This window comes from Adiantum capillus-veneris, chromosome 4 (genome assembly GCF_014529385.1).
Source record: "Adiantum capillus-veneris isolate H3 chromosome 4, ASM1452938v2, whole genome shotgun sequence".
Taxonomy (NCBI): Eukaryota; Viridiplantae; Streptophyta; class Polypodiopsida; order Polypodiales; family Pteridaceae; genus Adiantum; species Adiantum capillus-veneris.
In genome coordinates this window covers 61,972,314-61,995,575 of record NC_140934.1, presented here as the reverse complement: position 1 = coordinate 61,995,575, position 23,262 = coordinate 61,972,314, and positions in this window count along the sequence as shown.

The window sequence follows — 23,262 nt, the reverse complement described above, 5'->3', positions numbered from 1 at the left end:
GCACACCTGGCACTCGACTTTTTTCAATAATGCATCCCGCCACCACGTGAAGTGGCCCCAAAAATTGGTCCTCATGATGACCTCTCTGCATAATTATCACAAGAAAACATCCACGTCGTGTCCGTACTTATCCACGTGCAAGTCTTGACCCCGTTCGGCCTCCTGACGCCACTAGATGCCATCTGACGCACCTGCTTACCTCATGTCGTTGGCCCGCGGATAGCTTCCTCGAGAAATTTAAGGCACTAACAACTCCTCCTTATTGTAGAAAAAACACACTGGTACTGGTAACGATGAAAATCGATGCACTATGTACATGATGCCCTACCTATACACATGTGGGCCCCACGTAACCACCTGGCTCTGGCAAATGGGCAATTCTTTATTCGATGCACCATACATGGGTATGAACATATGCGCAATCCCTTGCTCCAAAAAACTCCTGACAACGCGTATGATGTCTACTGTTACAAAAGTCCAATTTTTTGGCACAGAACTATTCCAAGAGCTCTCTTAAGTGCTCAGCCACATTCAGTTTCACAGAAAATCTCTCTGCACTTTGTTTATGCAAGTTTCACTACCAACTCGATGGTTTAGTGATCTAACATGCAAACAAACACATCAAGCAAATAAATCACTGATTAATAGCTCTAGATCACGATCAAATCAAGTCCTACCTAAGCTACTTCTAATCATAAAATGGGTTTTTGCAATGGTGAATATAAAGAGATTCACTGCCCCACACGGAATAGCAAATACCTCAATCTCACTACCACTCAACACCAACAAAAATCAATCTAATCTAAACCAAAAAACTGTCAAACACAAAAGACCCAAGAATCTACAAGTTTCCTAGTACCTCTCAAAGATCCTCGGAGTCCACCACTCCTAGACCTCTCTAACTAAAATATACAAAGTAAATGAAACAATTCACCTCGTAGGATTAGTCTAAGGTCACCTACTTAGGGATCTCGTCCCCGGAAACGACGCCAATTGTTGGGTGGTTACGCCGCTAGCGGATGCTGTAATAGCGAGAACTCAACCAGCAAACAAGAATGTCAGACAAGGACGGAGCTTGACCCGCAGGCGCATGGAAACAAATAGATGGGTGTCAATCACCTACTTGACCTTCTAGAGACAATCACTACCAAGGAAATCAAATCTAAGTTCTAAAAACGCAAATGACTGAAATTCGTTCTACAAGAAAATGCTAACTGAAACATGATCAAAAGTCATCGAATCAGTCTCAAACTCAAAGTGGAGTCTATACACCACGTAAGGACAGTACCCTATGAATTTACACTCTAATCTCAACCTGTACCACTTCGTGCGGTAAACGCGTTCAAGACATGCCGAAAAATTCAAGTGACCAAAATTCAACTCCGATGATACTAATGTGTAGCTCTACTCGCTACGGTTCTATCGATATATGGCACGCTCAATTCCGACACACAGATAGGGAGAAAACTCACATAGAAGCTCGTGGGAGCTCACCTCGCGTAGAAGCTGAATGCGCGCACGCTTGGTATTGGTGCGTAGCTCTCACTGTTGCTAACACAATGGCGGTGTCGCTTCTCCAATGGAGGCTCCGTAGCTCGCATAACAAGAGGATAAGACTCTCTCTCTCTCTCTCACTCACTCTCTCTCAGATACACTCACGGCGCTTCAAAACTTATCTTGATTAATGATTCAAAAAAATTGTCCTTAGGTTTACAATAATTGGCTCTTATACTTCAGCCTTGGAAGTGTGAACACATCTAATCTAATTACATAAGCAGGTGAAACTACTTGGGGAATACAAGCTGGAAACTCAATTGAGTCCCGCTAATTACAATAAATCGGTTCCATAAAAAATGAAATGTCGAAAAGACATTTATTACAATAAGTGTTTACAAAAATATGAGTGTGAGTAAAAATGTATAGGTGTAGTCCTTCGCTCAACAAGAAGGCTTGCCTTTGCAGCAGTAACTATGGCTTGGGTTTCCTCAAGAGACTCCTACATCTTGTCTAAGCATTTCCTCCTACCCATACACTGTGAAGATGATGAAACAGGCGAAGGAGAAGAAGACTTACTTGATGCGTCAAAGCCGTACCCTCGGGTCGTTGGCAAAGATAGTCGACAGTCAACTGTCTCCTCAGAGGATGATGTTTGTGGCTGTAGCGAAGAAACCTCAGAGTTTGGCGATGGTGAATGAATAACGGGAGGAAATCATCGCGCAGGGGATTTGTGAGGAAAAATGCCGACTCTCCTGACTGTTATACGTGTTCGCGCCATAAAAGCTCCACCACTCATCGCTCCTAGACTTGTGTGCGTCGCCGCTGTCATGGCAGACATGCATTGGACAAGACTGCTACCCATCCTTGAAATGATTACTACTGGCATGCCATCTGACCGTTGGGCGCTTAAAAATTGAAAAGTGCGTTCCCACTGATACTGGACTGGTTTCCAGTCTGGTTTGATCACATTGGTACTGATTCTAAGATCAGTCTGGTTTGGTGCTATTGGTAATGGTTCTGATATTGGAACTAGCTGCACATGGAAGAGCCCAAAAATATCCGATTCCGGTATCTCTTTATCTGCAGTTCCCAATTCCTTAGTACCTTGTTCTTGCCCAGTCTCTCTAGCTTCTGAATAGTAAATCTTGATCTTTGCACCATTATATACTCCTGGCAACAATAATCTAGATAAATCTTTCAATCTTACTGTACCATTGGAGAAGACCCGGTCTATCTCAAATGGTCCTGCCGAGGCAATCTTCAGATTTGGCTTCTTCGGACCTAGTCTAGACTCATAGAGAAGCACCAAATCTCCTTTCTGAAATTCCCGAACCTTAATTCGGCGATCATGCTAGTGCTTCCTTCATTGTTGAACAATTTCTTGTTCCAGCATAGCCCATTGCCTGAGTTCATCTAACTGCATAAGTTCATCTAGGCGCTTTTTCAGATTGTGGTTGAAGTCTAAGCCATACTTTACAGCCATTCTCAGACTTGGAATAAAAAAATTCGTAGGAACCACAACTTCAGTGCCATACACCATTCTGAATGGTGTCATCCCAGTAGTGACCTTATAAGCTGTCCTATACGCCCATAGAGCAGTCTGGAGTTTCAAATCCCACTGGTCTGGTTTCTTTTGCACCACTTTAGTGAGAATAGTCTTGATTGTCTTGTTGCTACTTTCAGCCTGTCCATTGCATCTGGGATAATAAGGAGTAGATTTCCGATGCTTGACTGAAATCATACCTAATAGAATTTCCATAGTGTCATTGATAAAATTTGTTCCTTGGTCCAACACAATCTCTACTGGACATCCATATCGACAAACAATATTCTCAAATAGAAACCGTGCAGTTGACTTGGCTGTGTTGTCAGGAAGATCCTTAGCTTCAACCCACTTAGTCACATAACAAGTAGCCATTACTATGTACTTGATCTTCCTGGGAGTGACCTTCTTAAAAGGTCCCATAAAATCTAATCCCCATTTCATGAACACGCCAAGTGGTTGTACTGGCATTAAAGGAGTCATATCTGCAGCTCTTGGTTGACCCATTCTTTGGAATATGTCACAAGTTTTACAAAAACTTCTAACATCATCAATAAGTGTTTGCCACCACAAACTAGCTTGCAGAATCTTCTTGTAGGTTACTTCATTGGAAAAATGTCCACCAGATTCACCATTATGTGCTTCTGAAATCACTTGCATTCTTCCTTCCATAGGCACACAACGCCGAAGTATACCATCAACACCCAATCGATAGAGTGACCCTCCGATGATAGTAAACTTCAAGCTTTTGATGACCAAATATTTCTTCTGTTTCTGCTTCCAATCCTCTGGAAAAGCACCTTCAGAAAGAAACCGATAAACATCATACTTCAGGATCAACTGATTCTCCTGCCTCTAGCTAGAATAAGTCGGCGTTTACTGGTTCATCCCTCAAGGGTGATTCTGAATAACCTTCCATACTTCTTGAGAGAAAATCAGCTCCACAGTGATTCTTGCTAGGCTTATGAAAAATTCTAAATTCAAACTCCAATAGGAACATCATCCATCGTATCAGCCTGCCTTGAATAATGACTTTATTAATCAAAAACAGAAGAGCCTAATGGTCCACATAAAAATGGAACAACTTTCTCAACAGGTAATGCCTGAATTTTGTAGCACTAAAAACCATTCCAAGGGCTTCTCACTCAGTAGTTGTATAGCCTTGTTCAGGCTGACTGAATCTGCGATTGGCAAAATAAACCAGATAATCAGTCCTTTCGTCTGGCTGAGCCAATATCGCCCCCATTGCCAATCCCGAAGCGTCTACATGTACATGGAAAATAACATCACAGTTCGGTTGATAATGGCTTTTTTCACATTCTGGAAGCTCTCCTCACATTCAGTAGTCCAATTGAACTTAATGGTCTTCTTTCTAAGCTCATGTAATGGTACTGCTTGAGAAGCAAACTTATGTACAAACCTTCTATAGAAGTTAACATAACCCAAGAAAGAGCTCAACTCTGAAGCATTTCTGGGTGCTTTAGCTTGTTGAACACACTGAATTTTTTCAGTGGCCATTTCTATTCCATTTCGGGAAACCACATGTCCCAGTAGCTGTCCCTTCCAAACTAGGAAAACGGATTTAAATGGATTCAAACAAATCCGCTTCTCCTGACAGTGTTTAAAAACCATTTCTAGGAATAGTAGGTGTTGTTCTTCATCTGAATATACAGTAAAGTCATCCATAAAGATAGCGAGGAACCAATGAAGGAATTCATTAAACATTTCCATCATGCACCGCTGAAAGGTAGCTGGTGCATTGCACAGGCCGAAAGGCATCACCAGGTACATGAAATATCCCCGCTCGGTGATGAAAGTGGTCTTTGCTCTATCTTCAAGAGCGATCTGTAACTGGTTATAGCCACTGTAACCATCCATAAAGCTATACATTTCATATCCTGCGATCTTATCGAGCAACATGTCGGTAAAAGGCAATGGAAATGGATCTTTGATAGTTTGGGCGTTGAGTTTCCTATAGTCGACACAAACTCTCAATTTCCCGTTCTTCTTGGGAACTATGACTATGGGAAATAGTCTATCGCTATTGGCCACCTCCGTGATGAACCTAGCCTTGAGAAGATTATCAATCTCCTCTTTGACCTTCTTAGCATAGTTGGGGTTCATTCGGTATCTTTGCAGTCGTACTAGACTAGCATCTGGCTTCAACGGTATCCGGTGCTAACATACTTCAGGATCCACTCCCTTCATGTCTGTGTGTTCCCACGCAAACACGTCTTTGTAGTTCTGGAACATCCTGCGTGCCTTCTCCTTCATTGCCGGGTTAAGATGCTTGTTGACCTTGATCATCCTAGGACTATCCTCCGATCCTAGGTTCCATTCTTCCACTTCTTGGTCGTCTGAAAGCAACCAATTAGGCCCACCTCCTTTTTCGTTTGGTCGACTCTTCAGCATAATCCCAAGATGGTCCATTCAGTTCTGAATCAGCATTCTGATCCAGTGTGTGTTCTTCAGAACGTACTGGCTCTTCTACCATACGAGTATCAGTTGATTCCACCAACCTCCCAGTTAATTGAACTGTTCTTTCCCCTGTATTGATTTCAGTAAACTGCTCTGGAAATTGCTTTTTCTGCTAGTCATCCTGCTCTTTATTTAGTAGAACTGCATTCAAGTCAATCTCTGCTAAAAGTAATATGTTCAGGGCTGCTAACATTCGCTTGATCTTCTTGGCTCTGTACTTCTGGCATAACTCCTTCGGCCTTAGTTATTTTCTCCAGCTCCTAGTATTGTTCGTCTGGATCTGAATTCTGCTGCTGCTGGCCCCTTCTATGGTTAATGTTTGGTTTGCATAGTCATGAACAGCATGTGTTGTTCTCAACCATGGGCGCCCTAGCAGCATCCCATATGCCTCTTTCACATCCAAAACTAAGAAACTCGTTTTAAATTTTTCCCTGCCCACTCTTATCTGCATATTTTCAATCATGCTCGTAGCTTGTACCACTATGTGATTTGCCATTCGCACTTTAAATGGTGTTGGATTTAGATTCGTGATACCCATTCTCTGTTGGAGATGAACTCCGATTATATTTACTCTTGCTCCTCCATCCAAGATAACACTTGAAAGAGGTTCCCATTGCTTCCGTACCTTGTAGTCCACCTAAATGAGCGGAACTTCATCATCTCGGATGGCCGTCAGGTCCACTGTTCTGGCCTGCACCTCAGCTTTCCTGCATTGTTTGATGAAGTTTTCCACTTCAGGCAAGGTTTTTCTAATATCCTCCAGCTCTACAATCAACCTCTGAAGTCTATCACAAATTTTAACCTGGATTTCTTCCTTCTCTTGCTCAAACTAATTGTCAGAGCTCGAAGAGCTAGTTGTATCTTCACACTACCATTCTTCTCTTGCAGTGCTTCCACTCCTTCCATCAACTCTCAGTTCATCAGCCATTCCTTGTACCGCAACCAGCAAGGTCTCATGTATGCCTGGTATTGATTGATTTTTATCAGTTGTTTGGGCTGGTATCTTCTGAATGACTCGAGCTTCAGAACTTTCTGGCTGCTCTGGCAGCTTCTTGGCTAAATCCTCCATGATTTTAGCCGCTAGTTCTCTCTGCTCTTGCCATTCATCTACTACCTTCTCTTTCCCCTTGGCCTTCCAAATTTCTCTTTGCTGAGCCCACTTGTTGCTGGTAGTATTGACTGGTGTTTTTGAAGTATCTAGAATTTCTTCAATCACTACACCCTTGCTTCTTGTGACTACTCGTACTGGGACTGGCTCCGGTGCCTTAGCCTCAATAGCAGTAGTTGCAGGTGGGTCTTGGCATTGAGCTGCAAAATGGCCGTACTTCCCACAAGTGTAGCAATTCATGCTCCTATTCTGGAAGTTTCCATGTCCTCTACCTCAACCCATACCCGTTTGGAATCGGCCACGTCCTTGACCAGTACCACTGGTACCTGGTCTCTCCTCTTGAGATATTTGGGCGGGTTCTACCTTCACTGGTTCAGTATAGGCGACCACTGATAGGTCTTTGCCCTTCTTAAAGTGATGAATCCTGATGCCACAATTGTTTCCATAAATGACCAAAAGCCTTACAGTAGGTACATTGTGGACACTCGTTGGAGATATGGTTATTGGATTTTCATTTCGAACACCAAGTCTCCATCTTCCGAACTGGCTGTCTGGTGTGGCTAATCTCCGCAATCTGTCTAGACATTTCTTTGATTTTCTTGGTCCAAGATCCCTTCTTTGACTTCTCCTTGGACCGTTCATTAGAGCTGCTTTCAGAGCTGTTGGACACCTCACTGTAATCACAACTCTCAGTAGCAGAGCTACTGCTACTGGACCTTCTCTTTTTGTGACTCTTTTCCTTCTTGGCCTGCTGTTCCAGCTTCAGTTACCTTTGGACCAGATCATTGAATTTCTTGGTAGAAGCTAGTACATCCTGCTCCCTCAGCTTTTTGCTTCTGAAACCATTCAAAAACCATGCCCTCAACCTCTTCTCAGATGGCGGTTCCTGTAACTACCTGGTTAGCTCCTTGATCTTTTCCACATAACTTCAGACTGATAGATTCCGCTGCTTGATTTTATCCAGTTCACGAAGGATATCTTCATCCCCTCTGTTGTTGGAATACTCCAATCTGAAGGCTTTAAACAATTTGTTGTATGACTCTGAGCTGACAGGTGGGGTAATGGTAATACCATTTCCTCGCTGCCTCCTTCAAGGTTTGCGGGAAGTATTCCCTCCAATCATCTTCATCAATATTTTTGAGTTCAGCATGCTGCTCAAAATCATGTATGTGAATGTCTGGATCATCCTTCTTACCTCCCTTGAATATTGGAAAAAAAATGAGGGAAGCTGTGTAATCATTCCGATTACCACTAATCTTGCCGCTTCTCTTCTTGGATTTAGAATGGTGTTTGGAAGTCTTCTTGCAATTTTCATTATCAGCATCCCAATCAATCTCTGTCTCTGTCTCGGTGTCAGTGTCCTCTTTGGCCTGTCTGCTAGAAGTGCAGTGACTGCCTTTACTTCCCTTGGTACCCGCATCCCCCTGCCAGGACCGAGAACTCTTGGCTTTCCGTGCTTCCCGTTCTGCCCGTCGGCGTTGATAATGACTGGACTGTTGTGAGTCCTGCGCCTCATCAGCGTGACTATGCTCCTCCTGAGCCTCAGTGTCAGTCATCTTCTCTTGCTTAGGGTCAGACTCTCTTCCTGACTCCTCAGGAATAGGATCAACACGGATGGTGGATTTTCGGCCACGACTGGATTTGGGTGCCATTGCTGAAAACTTCCAACTGGGAGAAGAGTCATTCAGTCAACGAGCTTCATATCGAGCCACCGTGATCACCAAAATGGAATTGGAGTTGATCTCTTGAGACAGCTAATTCCAATGTTAGAAGATTTCAGCTACTAGTGTTAGAAGATTTCAGACAATAGACTGGATAGAAATCAGAAATTGGACTGGAATTTGGATACTGGAATAAGAATCAGACTATATACTGAGAATAATATTCAGATTCAGATTTAGAGTATTGGACACAAAGTAAGTGTGACTGGAATATCTGCCATGATTGGGATTACAGATAAAAGATTACAGTGAGTATGATATGATTTACAGAGAGAGTACAGCCAATAACAACTGCCAATGATTGACAACTCAAGTACGAATGTCGCCAAAATGCTAACCCAAATGCCAACAATTGCCAACCCGATTACAATGTAATGGGCCCTATTTATACACTTTGGGTTTACTATAGTAATTACCATAGTAATTACTAACTAATTCGCTATCCGTCTCATAAGATAACGTTCCCACATAGTTAACTATCCAGCCGTCTACAATCAAGACTCTGGAAATAGATGACCGACAATGGGAATTACCGAAAGATGTAGTTTCAATATATGATGACTGGTTAGATGGAATGGACCTATGCATCAAAGTACAGCTCAACAATCATAGCACCAATGCTTTGGTCGACACAGGAGCTAGAGTAAATGCAGTCAATTATTCCACGTACAGAAAATCAACAAGTCAAGCATTGACAGCAAGAATAGTGACAATCCAAGGATGTAACAAGAACCCAACCCCAACATTGGGAGTAGTCAACTTGAATGTGATAGTACATGGATGTTCATGTCCTCATCAGTTTGTATGCTTACCTGATGAACACATGAATGAGATGATGATTCTTGGAATTCCATGGATGCGGACATACAAAGCAGTACCTGATTGGGATACAAATCAGCTAAATCTATCACCTAAAGGCGGTCAACTCATTGTTCCAATTGCACCAAGCAAGGACAAATGGAAAAGAAGCAATCAGCAGACTAAACTACGAAGCAATCAATCTTCTCCATCCCCTTGACAATCAAATGCTACAAGTAGCATGCAAGGAGTCAGGCAAATTTGGGTACCAAAAGCACAGCTTAAGGATAAGCCAATTCAAATCTGGGTGCCTAAGACTATCCCGACAAAAGAAAAGAAGGTTCCAAGGGTTTAAAAAACAGAGATGAGCATCTTCGAGCAAGGAACCTAGCATGAAATTGGTTTGGAAGAAAAAGGAGCACTTATCTTCTCCACAAACCATAAAACCAATCAAGCAATGGCGAGTTAAGACTCAAAAGACTCCACCACACCATACAGCACCAAGCAGACCAAGCTACCAATGGCGAGAAAAATCTCTACAACAAACAAAAGTGCTACTAGCAGCTCAAGAAATCAGTGTGATGAAGCATCCTGATGGTACAATCAAACAAAGAGCACACAAGCTACAAGATTTGCTCTTTGGAAGACATCAGTAGCAAACCTCGACAACAGAAACCCTTGAGTTAATTACTCAAGATCCAGCTTTTGCACAGCATAGTGGTTTGAATTGCATTGATCTTCAAAGCATGCTAGAGCAAACCACGGCTATGCATAGACACGATTTTTCAACCCATGCACACAGTCGTCCCGGAGTACGCCATCTAGGAGGGGTGGAAGGGCACTAAGTACTAAGTAATTAAGGGCAATGTTTGAAGAGGGAGGAAAAAGTTCGATGTTAACATGTGAATTTTTGCAAAATTACTTAAGAATGCCCTTTATAATTCATCATCAAGGAAAAATTCATTGATAATATCTTCCTGATGAGTGTAAATAGTGTATATACTATCAAAAAATAGTCATTTTTTGTTATTTTTCATCATTTTTAAATTGATAATGAGACTTAAAAATAGAAAAATCCAACAAAAAACAATAAATCTGTTTTTTTCAATGAATTTTCTTAATTATTGGATTTTTACTTTAATTTTTTAGAGCATTTTGCTATTTTCTTTGATTTTTTTAAATGAACAGGTCAAAAATTAATAATAAATAGTAGGAAAGTTCAGATGGAAAAACGAAAGACACATGATGGTGATCAAAAGGACAAGGCGGATAAGCACAAAAAATTTCAATGAAATCAAAAGATGGAAGCAGGAAGCCTAAATTAATAGGCCATACCTACTTTTGCAAAATTCTTGCAGAATGAGCTACAAGAATCCGATCAGGGAAATTTTTGAGTCTAACATAGATTTCACTGCCTAGTAGGACTAACGGGGGAATTTGGGGAAAATTGGTTCGGAAACTCCGGGTATAGATATCCAAGGTAGGATAAAACCACCTCATTTTCACTTGCAGCCTCTGCAGAGAGATCTTTCGACCTCTTTTGTGCGTGTTTTCCAGAGTCTACAATTGCCCATTTTCAGCACCGTCTCACATGAGACATGAGGGGTATGTTCTTTACTCGTCAATGATCCATTTTGGACAGCCGGTAGCTATCTAAACCCTTAGAAAAAACCCTAGAAATCGAGCAATGCATGAAGATCGACGACCAAAACTGACCATGGCGGCCTGTCACCTCGGCCAAATCAGATGGGATTTGGACCGTAGCATGCCCTAGCATAATAGAACCTTTCTATATCATCAGTTGATCATTCGGCAGGGGTTGAGGGGGTCCCCAGTAGAAAAGCTAGGTTCTTGGAATGCCAGAATTCTGATCAGACTCCACAGATAGCTTGTCTACGAGGTTCATACACAATGTATATGATTGGTTTAGTGAAATCAATCTCGCAAAGCCCTCAAAAAGCAAAAACAGCTTAAAAGCTACAAAGCGTCAAATTCGACAAACGGGGTCAAACTGACTCCAAATGAGCCAAAATTGGATGAGTTGCTTCACGACTATGTTGCGGACAAGTCCAAAGCTTCAAAGTTGACTGACCAACCCAACACGCAATGTAGTCACAAAAAAGACCAAACTTGACCAAATTCAATTTAGGACTTGTTTTAGGTGTATAGAATGTGTCTAGGTTTAAAAAAAGTAAGTTTTGTAAAAAATTGGTCACTGTTGTAAATAATCACGATAATTTACTTTTGCACTATTTTTGCTTGGAAATTGTCACATCACCTCACCTATCATGTGTACACACCTATTACATGCCAGAAACCAAGTATGAGCCAAAATGAGCACTCATAACTTGAAAAATTGCCAGAAAACGCAAAGAAGTCTTTGCAAGCCAATTTTTGGGTTATAGACAACATTTCTTGATCCAAATCACCTCGTATCTCATACACAGGTCTATACAATGCCTAGAACCAGTTTGTACCAAAAAATGTTGATTTTGGTAGAAAAGTTAATCATCACGATTATTTACTTTCTAGCCAAATTGGGGGAGTTTTGATATTTTTCCATCATACATCCAAAGTGCATGATGTGTTAAGCCCACCAGCCAAATTTGAGCCAATTTGGAGCTCAAAATCTCAAATTTCCTTTATATCTACTGTTTCAGAGACCTAAAGCCAAAATCTAGTACCATTTTCACCCTATGCATCCAAATGAGCCCATATTTCACTCAGAGTATGTATTTGGTATATACTTCAAGCCTATGACGCCAAGTTTGCAAAAAGTTTTTAAAAAAACTCTCAACAATAAATAATCACGATTATTTATTTTGGTTACAAAAATTTGTTTTGACTTAACAATTTTGTTCCTTGCATGTTTTTATGCATCTATGCTTGTTCAAAAATTGATTTGAAGCAAATTGGACCAAAATTGTCAGCATTTTAGACTAAAGGACATTTCAAAGAAAATTCCAACAAATTTGCTAACTTTGATAATCTATTCACTTTTAGCAGGAGCCATGCAAGCAGCAGAGAGAGCCGAGAAGAAGCTCAACCAAAAGGAAAAGTTGTAGGAACTGCCCGCATAGCAACTAGACCCCGATTCAGTCAAAGCAACCAAGGCAGCTTATCTCTCCAAAGATTAGCTAAAAGAGCATCATACCACAGTCTTCATCAGCAGATTCAAGAGTGAAGAGGGACATCAGGTGGAGTTGCAACTCCTACCTAAAGAAGTATATGATGTTGCTGCGAAGCCTGAGACCAAAGAAGCCAACCGCAGGCTAGGACTCAGAGATTTCTACGAACAGGAGCCTTGCGGAGTGGATTTTCAAAAACCTTACGAGCTTTTATCCACAATTAAAGAAGATGGAACCACACAAATTTTTTACACGCAGGGAAATAAGGTCGAAGTGGTCATAACTAAAGATATAGTGGTAGAAGCACTTAGGCTAGTATGTAAAGGCGTGATGGCCTTCTGATCACAACTTTCAAGGAATTAAAAGAAACACACTTTACACTTGATGAGAAGGGGTAATGGCCTTTTGATCTAAAAAACAGTGATATCTTCATATCATTTGCTTTGAGAACAAATACTTGCTATTATTTAGCACTGCATGGTTGGTAGATGTAAGCTAAAAAGGTTTTAAGTAGAACATGGATAAAAACTGATAGGGTTCGTTGACCCCTGTAAAACGTATTCAAGGCTAACGAATTTGACACCTTGTTTATATGGATGCAAATGAGGACTCTATCTTTACTTTATTTTTTGGCTTAGTTGCTATCCATCACTATTGCACCTTGCCTCTTTCACTTTAGAATCAATTTTTCTTAACTATCTTACATACAAAACACTAGAATGATACCTCATTCTCACTATGATGTACAAAAATGAATCATAGATTGAGTCATTTTTGTGCTTATCCTTGTCCTTTGTCTAAATCCATCTGTCTTTTGAACTTTGAACTGTTATATTCTTTTGTGTATAATTCAAAAACAACAACAAAACACACACACACACACACACGAGAAAGCAAATCCATTAATATTTTAGTCTTGCCATACTTTTTCTTTTAGGTAGGAATAGGTTTTATTTCTTAACTAACTGAATGTACCAGATTGTATCTTCTCACAATTGCTACAAGATATTTTTTTGATTTATTTCTCCACTCTTGGAATACCAAATTCATGTAAAGTATAGCTTTCTATTATCCAATTTATGTAAAGCATAGCTTTCTCTCTTGTTAAAAATAATATCGATCAACAATCAACAAGACAAGGCAAGCTCTTGTATCAATACCCAAAAGTCGTAAAAGGCATCATCGAAACTGCCTAGCAAGTTAATAACGGTTGTGCAGATAAATTTTGAGTTTTTGGAGAATCATTTAAGTATCATCATCATTATTGTCCCTATACATGCTTAATTTACTGCAAGTAGATTACCTGACTAAACTATTTATGGATAATTTTAGGAGAGTGGTGGAGTGTGGAAGCCAAACTATGGAGCAGAAACTCTATAGTCAAATGAACAAGCTTCACACCGAAGTTCACACTAATTCATGGCTTGACAGCCAATATTACAACTAAAGGTGAAAGGTACATACACGCCATGTGATGCATAGCCATTTAATTTAATTTTCTTGTAATATGCAATGTTTAGTGCGTTTGGAGAGAACCTCTACCACAATTTAATTGGAAATTTTTATAGACATCTCTTTAAATTCTTGGCAAGGTATATTAATTGACAGATCCATTGAGCTCGGGAGAGCTAGATGCCTCTGTTGATGAGGGCCACCGTGACATTGAGGGAGGCTCCATCAAAGGATCAGAACTATTCTAGCACAACATGGGAGACATCGAGTACAATTATTTATAGAGGTGGACATTGACGATGCTCTTCAGCGAGACCGATGCAATACATTCTGGAACAACAGCCAATGCCGGGCCTCCTCATACATTGAGAACAATGATGATGATGATTCTAGTTTTTACTTTACTTCAATTTTTTTTGTGCCCAACCATTTTATTTTGCACCTAGACATTGTATGAGATCCAATAAGATTGTATCAATTTGGTCTCATAGGTCATTTTGGCCTTTTAAGATGTTCAATATAGCATTTCATCTCACTCTCTCTCTCTCTCTCTCTCTCTCTCTCTCTCTCTCTCTCTCTCTCTCTCTCTCTCTCTCTCTCTCTCTCTCTCTCTCTCTCTCTCTCTCTCTCTCTCCACCCACCCACCCACACACACACACACACACAAATGCATAACAGGGTGAATTTTTTGACGTTTGCTTCTAACTTGGAAAATGCTACATATCGCCTCTCAATTTTGTAGCTTGTCTCACCTTAGAATGAATATTTCAGAGGTAACTATTAGAATGAGTAGGTGGGATTACACTAACCCTAGGTTTTTTTTCGGGGCATGACTCGACATTCAAGGCGAGCAGTAAGCACCTCGAAAACTCAGCTCACCGCTTGCTTGTAGATGGGCATTTAGAGAGAACACGACGCTAGCGATGTAGTATTGAGCTACTCTTTATAGGTTGTTCATTGATCATGAGGTGAACGTGCTCGATTGATGCCCAATATAGCCTCATATGATCATCAAACTCGAGCTACCGCAATTAGTAGCACACACAAAATTAATCATAAGCAGTATCAGTTTCCCAACTTGGCAAGTCGACCCAATTTGCTTGTATGTTGTGTGCAACAACAGAAGCGCCAACTAGTCTTTCTTGGTGGGCCTTGCTATATAACATCTATAGAATATAACAGGACATACGCAAATTGACTTTTAGCATCTAGCACTAAAGGGAACAAGAGCAAGATTAGTTTGGGAAGGGCGGCATTGCGTGAAATGGATATACACTTGAAAAATGCTACAATGTTTATGGGAGGAGACAAAGTTAAGTGCATCAATTATTGGAGATTATAGGGGTGATTACTGTTGAGATTATATAGCCAGATTGTGCTACTGTGTCTACGGATGATTTTTTTTCTGATATACATGCTACATGTAAATTATTGCAAATGAAAAGTATTTCAAAAAGAAAATTTTCATTGAATGGTTGGTAGTGCAACACTTCGGCTCACATTTTTGAAGGTGGATTTTGAGTGTGTTTTGCCTTTCTTCTTTTATAGTTGTTTGTGTTTTGCCTTTCTTCTTTTGTAGTTATTCCTAGTACAATTAATGAGGACAATGATACATGTAACGGAATTGGTCTATTAACCTGAGAGTAGGGGAAATTAGAGAGATTACTTTTGTGAAGTTACTTTGTGAGAATAGCGGGTGAACATAATTGATGGTAGCAACATAAACATAGCATTTAGTTAACCTGGCATGAACAATACTTTTGCAAGAGAGAGAATTTCAAGAACATGACAACAATTGAGGACCGGATTTATGTGGAGCAGGTCCCCCCTCCTGTATTATGATTTCTCCCATCAAGAGAGACTTGTTACAATACAATATTTGTGTTCCTTGTGACATAGGTGATGCAATGAAGATGGAAAGCTTCATGCATCACGAGCATAACATGAGCTTTAAGGAAAGCATTAACTATCCCAAGTCTCAGTCCCAAGAGCTCAAACACCTTCGAAGGTGGAGAGAGCTAGCAGGGAATGAGGGTAGGTAAGAGGAGGAAGAAACATTTCATACGAGAAAGAACTAGTTCCTCACTTATCATCACTCTTCTTGCTAGCATACATAATAGCATAGTAAATAATATGGAGAATATGGCAAGCTTAAGCATTGAAGCATGGCTCTTGGTTGGATTTGCATTCCATAGCCAAGAGTGTTGGTGTAGGCTCTCAACCTCTCTACTTGCTTGGAGAAGGAGAGGGAGCTCTTACACTTTGCACTTCACACAATTAGAGTGTGTGTGAGTGTGTGTGGGAGAGTATACCCCCTAAGCAGGCCTCTAGTGTCCTTGGTCGACCCCCCCTTGTAGCTCATGCGTGAAGCTCATTGGACCCCTCCAGGACTAGCCAATCACAAGCAGGAGGTAAATCAAGTAACAAGGGTAGACTTGGGACAAGTGTCCCCCTTTCCCCTTTGAGAGAGGGGACTTGATAAATGCAAAGACAATTAATTAAATCTTCTAAATTATCATTGGACCCCTTGGATGGCCAACCTAGGCTTCAGGCACACCATGAGGGAAACATGAGGAGGAACTTGAAAAGTGTCCCTTTTGCTTTCTTTGTACCAAGCATTCCTTGTGTGTGTGTGTGTGTGTGTGTATTCTCTCTCATCCCCCCTCTTGTAAGGCTCACCCCCTCCTTGTAGGAATTGAATATTGACTTTTTGGCACACCTTATCTCAATCAACTTAGTCACTAAGCATGACAAAGGACCTTAATCTTGGGTGGTGTTCCCACAAGCACCTCAAGCACCTTAGTTGGTAAGCACGACAAGCACCTCAAGCACCTTAGTCAGCAAGGATGACAAGAACCTCAAGCACCTTATTCATCAAGCACCTCAAGCACCTTAGTCAGTAAGCACCTCAAGCACCTTATTCATCAAGCACGACACGCACCTCAAGCACCTTAGTCATCAAGCACGACAAGCACCTTATCTTGGGCCGGGTTACCACCTCACGCACAGCCCTAGCTTATATAAGGTCAAAGGTTTTTTAACACTAACTATTGGAAGTCTTCAATGAATCTAACTCTAAGGTTTTTATGCTTCATTGGTTAGCCTTTCTCTTTAATAGACCATATCTCATTTGGGCCCCTTTACCATTGGCCCGTGTGGAGATAGATCTATAAGCACATGTCTATATCTTAACCCTTGTTCCCATTTATTCTCCCACATTAAATGATCAGTTTAATACAAGAAAATAATTTGGTTTGGTTAGATATTATGAAAATACATGTAACTTCACCTTCCGTGTTTTGGCATTGACAATGCATGTTGCACCGTTTGCCACATCGATTGTCAAGTTGATATTTTCAGTGATCATGTAGTGCACGCAAATTGCGATCGAATCCAGCTCATTGAACTTAGGGTCTAGCAGCCGCTACTGAAGGACATTTATGTTACCCATTTTCATCTTCATTTCAAGTTTTGTAATGTCAGTTTGATTGTACAATTTATTGACGGCAAGGTTGTTATAGTGTTGGACGTCTGACATGTGAGTACAAATTATTGTAGTAGAGTTGTTGATGTAATGTCAGTTTGATTGTACAATTTATTGAAGGCAAGGTTGTTATAGTGTTGGACGTCTGACATGTGAGTACAAATTATTGTAGTAGAGTTGTTGATGTAGTCATGCACATGCGCTTCATCTATAATACATGCACCCAAGGTACAATTGATCTCATCTACGACTGGTTTTCTTTCACGAGAAATGGTGAAGAACTAAAGCAATTCAAGGTCCGTTGCATGTCTTATAGATCATGACATCTTGTACAAAGTTGCATGTAGCTAGTGGACCGAGCTTGTGATACGGCATGTGTTACAAAGCTCTCATGACTACAAACTGGGGGTAGTTGGACAAGATCACCGAGCAAGAGAACACATTTGTTGTTGAAGGGATCTACCAATTTATTGCTTGTTACATTGATATTTTGTATTACGAGCGATAAGTTCAAAAGTCGTTTGGGTTAACATGGATAGCGCGTCTATAATTATAATATCTGCCTCTTTTATGTTCAAATATCGCTCATTAGTCTCATGAAAAGAGAGAGGATACTGTTGATTTGTGGTTGGTATCTTGAACTGATAATGGAATGTAGATAAAATGTTGCTAAGCCTTGTTACTGCTGCTCTGATGACAAAGCGCCCAACAATAATACAAAAGTGAGGGAAACAGGAGTGTCTATTTCATTTATTTATTGACCTCGTTTATTGCTATATATGTGAGGTATGTCGTCGTACATCACGGACATATTTCTAGAATGTGAGTGAAGATGTCACATTGTATGCTCCAATCTTTATACAATGCAGTGATTTCAAACCATGACCTAGCATATGGACGGTAAGCTAGTTTCAAGTTGGTTGTAGTTTGCTCTTTAGCTTATCGATGCTTGGACTATAATCTTCTAGGTCTTGAGAGCTTCATACTGACAGCTAGTACGGGAGAAACGAGGACATGTATAGTATGGCATCAATTATTTAGACACCTACTATGGTATAAATTATTTAGAGGTAAAGTAAAGATGCACAAGGTGAATTCACTATCCTGTGATACACCACATGCATTCACTACTTGTGTATTCACTACTGTAATACATCACATACATTTGGCAAGCAACCGTATGCAAAAACTTGCGTGTGTAACTCACGTGTAGATGTTGATCGATATTGAGTGTATAGTTCTAAAAATGAGATCCAAATAAACCAAAGCAAAGAAAGTAATGCAAAAAAATCTAGTAAGTAAATAAAGCATGAATGAGCTACAACAATAAATGACCTGCAATGTTGTACTCCTGCTTTTTGATTGTCCAATCTACAGGTAAATATGTGAGTCAAGCTACAAAAAAGCAACGTGAATAGTTAAACATATCATCTTGCAATGAAACGTCACACTAAAAGTGCAAAGTATATCGTGCACGTCATATAGAGGTGCCATACAAAAGTATGGTGGAGAGCTGGCACTGTGGTCTCTCCAAAAAATTATAAAAAATGGAAGTCGTGCCCTGCCTCGTAGTGTTTATGTGTTGCGCAAAGAACATGCATGTGCATGGAAAATTGGATGCAGATAACAGACCTTGCAATGTTGTCGAGTTGGAGTCACGCTTGTGCAATTGGAACATGCAGTGTTGTGAATATATGTCCTGCCTGCCATACACAAAACATGAAGATGTAAACTTTATGCTCTATGTCCTGTGATCAATATTACATTCTCTCTCTCTCTCTTCCTCCCTCCCTCCCTCTCTCTCTCTCTCTCTCTCTCTCTCTCTCTCTCTCTCTCTCTCTCTCTCTCTCTCTCTCTCTCTCTCTCTCTCTCTCTCTCTCTCTCTCTCTCTCTCTGAGTTGTAAGCTGTTTCAGTCAGCAATTATGTCTTCTTACCTCCTTGCTGACAAACATTCATTATATATCGATACCAAATTGATGTCTGCATTTGCAACCATCTGAAGTTGATCCGATAGCTGCTGCGTACATGGACCTTTGCTCATAAGACCCGCCATCAAATCATGGTTATTGGCAAGAAGGGAGCTCCAAAGCAGTAACTGCTATGTGTTCAAATCCACACCACCAGCATTCCTGCTTTGTATGCATCTACTGAAGAGAAACATTGGACCTCTACCATTGGTTGATCACACAAAATATCTGATCTTTGAGAATGCTCATCACGTCGGCAAGCATCCAAAGTACCCTCCAGCTTGATGATCTACAAAATATAACCAGGTTTTGAAAGGTCTTTGGTACTCCTTTCCGGTTTTTCTCGGCTTACTGCTGCACAGGCAAACTGCACGAAAAAGAATTGGTGTGAATCTTGAGAATTAGGCATGGGGACCTGCTGCATGTCATTTCCATGAACATTGAAGGATGGCCAAGGGCACAAGGTTGTTAAATCTGCATCAGATTATACACTTGGAGTGGCATAATGCTCCTTATAACTAGTTGCACTTGCAAAAATGAGTTAAGTAAGGTAGTTGAAGCTGGACATACTCTTCAACTAGCCACTTGGTCTTGTTGCACACAAAGCTGCTATCATGACTAAGGCTTATAATTAGGTATTGAGGCTTCACTGCGAAAGAAGGCCGATTCAAATATGCCGATGGGGACAAACCTGCAGACAAAGCTTCAAATTTCTTTTGGGAAACATGTGAATTGCTTATGGAGAAGATCAAACTGCTTCTGTACGAGAGCAATTGAGCAACGCAGAGTGGTTATTTTATTTTATCCACTTGGTAGCTTTTCGTGTGGATTTATTTTAGAGCTTTTCATGGCAATGATGTTTTTTTTTTTTTTTTTAATCTAATGCCACGTGGTGGCTTCTGCGTTCAAATACTGCAAAAAGAGCGTTGGTCCCACCAAGTAACGAGGTTTTTGCTCTTTTGTAGAAGCTCTAGCGCTAATGATTTGGTGTGAAAGGGGATGGGATAGTTTGACCATAACAGGTACACGCAATTGATTTGTGGTATTTACCAAAAAATATCTCCATTTAGTACCTTTCCTTATGGCCATGGTTTTATGGTACTGTGTAAATGATGTCATCCATTTTTCTTACATTACATTTGGACGTTTTGTATGCAACTAGTATATAAACCGCGTGTTGCTGCGGTGGCCAAGAGAAAACCTATCTTTTTGGCATCTACATTGAGTATCCACTTATTTGAATATCAAGCTCCCACACCCTTCTCCCCACAATGACATGGCTAACATTATAGCACCATCCATAGAGTTAATAAACCTCCACCCATCCCCACAACCCTCTCTCCATGTTTTGAGTTCAAGTCTTATCCATTCAAGCTGTAATGGAGATGGCCTGTGAACTTTGAGAATAGCGGAATTAAGAGAATTAGATTATGCATTTTTGTGAGATTACTTTGAGAACATAGAAGGTGAACTTAATTGATCGTAGCAACATGAACATAGTACTTAACTAACTTGGCATGAACAATACTTTTGCGAGAGAGAGAGAGAGAGAGAGAGAGAGAGAGAGAGAGAGAGAGAGAGAGAGGGTATTAAAGAACATGACAATAGTTGAGGATTGAATTTACTTGGAGCCGGTCCCCCCTTCAAAAGGCATTTGTATTATAGGTTCTCCCATCAAGAGAGACTTGTTACAATACAATCTTTGTGTTCCTTGTGACCTTGGTGATGCTATGCATTACAAAAAAGTTGGACTCACTTTTGGGCCCTGTAAGAAGTTCCAAAGTGGCTTAGAGAGAGAAAATGAAAATGTTAAATTGTGCATTTTATGTGATACTTTTTTGCGCCAACAAAAAACCAAAATGACATTCTTTGGTAGGTAGCCACCGTCTTTATCATTCTTATCCTTTGTTCTCTTGTTAGGAATCTAACTAACCGTATGACTAATGATTTGAAATGCCAACTTACAAGCGTTCCCTCCAAAAATATAAGCCACATGAACTCTATCAACTCTAAACATGAGAATATGGCCTTCCCTCCCAAAACCTGAGATATTTCATGAGTTTCGAGTGTCTGTCTATTTCTCTATCAACTCTAGGAATGGAGAACACTTCTTTTCAGATGAAAATACCAATTTGAACTTGCAATCCTCAACCCCTTCATCTTCAACACTTACCCAAAGAAAGAACACACATCATCTTCATGTTGATGTATTGAAAGAGTACGCACCATTGCAGAAACGTAGGAGGGAGTCATTCTTATCTCAACGCGAGAAAGAACTTAGAAGGACAAACAAGGAACATCATTTGGATTTGTGGTACACTGGGTCTGTTTATCCAAAGGATCCTACGACAAATGTACCACCTCCCTTTGCTAATATCACTAACCTCTTACATTTCACAGGCGATGGCAAGGATGGGCTATTGGGATACACCGAACATTTGGAAATGAGAGGATTGAATGCGGAAAGGCAATGAAACCTCCTTGAAATAGAGAACATGTAGCTGAATAAACTTAATGAAGCATGCTCTCAAAAGATTTCATCAGACAAAGAGACAATCCAAAGCCTTGAGAAGAATATCACAATTTTGTGAGAGAAAGACACAGTGCTTGGTAGTCGGAAAAGAAAATGAGATCTGTGCAACATTGAGAACATGAAGATTGGTAGTGGTGGCCTGAGAAAATGAATACGAGCTTTAAGGTAACTCAAAGTTTGTTTCTGCTTTGGTATCTTCAATGTGCTTCACTAAGAAACGAATACACTTTTCTAGACATGATCATAACGCATGGTGCTTTTTTGGCAGGTCTTTACTGCATCCAAACTCAAACGGTGTAGGCTTCAATGCCGGAGTGCAATACAGCTGTTTAGTTCTAAAAGAAGTAGTTGAAGAGATGATAACTCAGGAAAAAAATTGTAAGTTGAAAGGGAGGCTCCTTACCTCCTTCATGAACGAGAATTAGTTGGAACCAATGGAAGTGCAAGCAATACTTGATGAGAGTGGCATCTCACACATGGGATACAGCGCACTCTTTAAAGCATTAGCTAAAAAGTCTCAAAATAAACCACAGAGAGGATCATTACTGCCAAAGCCATCACATGTAAAGGCTACCCGCCGGCACGTAAACAATGAGGTGTTTGAGAAACTTGGGTCACCATTCCATATTGAAGCAATGTTCTTAGGCAAGGGCGGCAAAGAGGTACAGTTTAACGAGAACAACAACCTCTTTGTTGATCTTGAAGCATTGCAAAGGTATGCAGTTCACTTCTTTGACATCAGTCGAAAGAATTGCGGTGGGGTTCTCAAGTTTGTTTTGAAGCTCGATGAGTGCAAGGTTCTGAAGAACAAGAAGCTGGAGAGAGTCACCATTACCCTCATGAATAGAGCTCTAGACCCATCAATAACGAAAGAGGATCCATGATACTTCAGCGTGCAATCCAAAAACAACATTCTAACTCTAGGATCATTTTAGTTATACTTAGTTCACTCTATAATAACAAAAATATTGATTATTTGGTTGTTGATTTTTCTGTTTTCATTTCTCATTGCAGGTTGATAAGGAAGATTTTGAAGTCCTCGATTAAGTTTTTAGTCAAACCCAAATTCCTTCTATCATCAGTTAACAAAGAACCGGAGTCATTCTTTCAGTGGAAGGGTGAAAGCATGTTAACCTGTCATGCTTTTTCATGTCCCGGACAATGCTAACTAGCACAATTTTGGCATATGCTAACTAGTACAATAACTTGAGCTACATCTCCAAGATCTATGACATATGATATATCAGTAGAAAGCACTTGAAACAAGGAATCCAAATGTACAACCTCCGAAATTTTTTTGATATTATTTGTAAAAAATTTACCGGACGCCCAACTTTTCGAAGATGTGCTAACTTGAAACTGCTAACTAGCACAAAAAGCGCGACAGGTTAACATGCTTTCACCGAGAAGGATTTGGTGACTATATAGTGGAATGGCATGGCAGGTGACATAAAGACTCTTAAGTGTATGTACAACATAACACACGGAGCAGTTGTGGCAAATCCATGCTTATATTGCATGGCTGATGCACAATCTCTTGAGAGTGTGCAAT